The sequence below is a fragment of the Homalodisca vitripennis genome, unplaced genomic scaffold (assembly GCF_021130785.1).
Source record: "Homalodisca vitripennis isolate AUS2020 unplaced genomic scaffold, UT_GWSS_2.1 ScUCBcl_133;HRSCAF=1324, whole genome shotgun sequence".
In the NCBI taxonomy this organism is placed as follows: Eukaryota; Metazoa; Arthropoda; class Insecta; order Hemiptera; family Cicadellidae; genus Homalodisca; species Homalodisca vitripennis.
This window is the reverse complement of record NW_025776255.1, coordinates 92017-93867: the sequence shown is the minus strand read 5'-3', so window position 1 is coordinate 93867 and position 1851 is coordinate 92017.

Genomic DNA, 1851 nt, shown 5'->3' with positions numbered 1-1851 from the left:
AATCACATTTAATGACATTGTCTTAATCTCAGGGATATAAAGTAACAAAATCCATCCCTGTAAAATGGTTACATATTTAAAATTATTTAATAAAATAATAACTGTTATACACAAACTCACTCAATTAGAAAGTGTCTCTTAAATACGTCAAATGTAATGCTATGAGGTGTATTCTGTGTATAAGGAAAATCATGATATTTATGAATAGATAATCATATGTTTTGTAGACTCTTCATATTCGGTGTATAATATATCATATGTAACTGAATCATTACAGTCACATTGAATTGTAATTTGAATACAAGGGCATTTTAAATACACGTAATCAATTTTGAATATTTTCATACTTATAAGTTACAAGCATTGAACGTCCAATCCAATTTAAAGTATTTTACGTAAAACAATATTTTTTGGATAGGCTGATCCTCTTTTAATATTTTTTACTCTGTCCGTCCTCACGGGCCGCTAGCCCGATAACCAAATATGTAAAAGATTAATTGATCTATTATGATTTATAACGATATAAAATTACCCTTAATTGTATTCTAGGTTTATTACTGAGAATATAAGTGTTGCAATAACCCTGTGCTACATTTTTTATGCTTCAATTCATGTATACTTAACTACATAATTTTTGTCGAGCGGTATATGTCAAATAAGATTGAAACTCCATATGAGCATTCTGTTGCCAATTGTTATTGTTTGGAATTTTTATTTAATTATAGAAACAGTCACTTACTATGTAGCCTATAAAACGTAAAAATATCACTCAGTGTTATTGTTTCATGCCAAACGGAGGCATAGGAACGATACGGTGTAATTTTCTTTACCGGGAATAAGTTTACTGACACAGTTATGATCTACGCTAAGTGGCAGATAGTAATAATAGGTAGCATTATAACAAGCATGCGCTGGAAATTACTACTCCTAACAATGATTAGAATTCCCCCTTACTTGTATGTTAGTTAAAATTTTTGCACGAAATGGGATATCTGAATTCAAGAATAATATTTTAATAAAAATTTAACTTATTTTTTACTACCAAACTAATTACACAGCTAGTATTGCACTAACCGTGTATCTCAGTGTACGCGCAAAACATGGAAGTCATGCAAAATCATCCGCTTGTATAAGAACAAGCAAGCTGGGAAGTAACACAGTGGCAGTGCCTGTTTTACCTGTCCAGGTCACGGAGGTACACCCTCTCCACTGTTCTACAAAAAAGGTTTGTAATCAAATTTATTACTATTTTATAACCAATTAATTTCATGTTAATAAGAGTTAAGTTTCTACATGGAACAGGTTTTATTGTTTTTGGTCAGATTTTCAATGTCTAAGGACTTTGAGTTAAAAATCCCTATTTGAAAAGACGTTTTATAAAGTTTTTATATATGTTTAAAAAGTATTTTAATAAACTCATTGAGTTTCTTAAAAGGGTGTTTCTCATACTTTATTAAATATGAGGCAGGATATTGTATTTATTGTAGAATACTTCTCCAATGATCAAGGAAATATGTTAAGGAATTAGTATTTTTGGTCATTTAATTGACTTCGTTATTAGTTTCATTTTTCATCACTGATTTTAACTCTCTTCCGATGAAGAAAATATATATCTCTGAGAAGCCTACTTTTGCTAAAACACAACTTACTTGGGTTTCATAACTGTCTCTAAATGTAATAATAAAATTTAAAATACAATGTCAGTTATATTTGCACTGCTAGCATTTACCAGTTTTGGACGCAATTTATTTGACATTGCACGTTTGTGACCACTGATGGTTCGAGTGAATTATATTTAAGACACCAATAGTAAGTTTAACTTATTGCAACTATTAAGAAAATACACCAGCA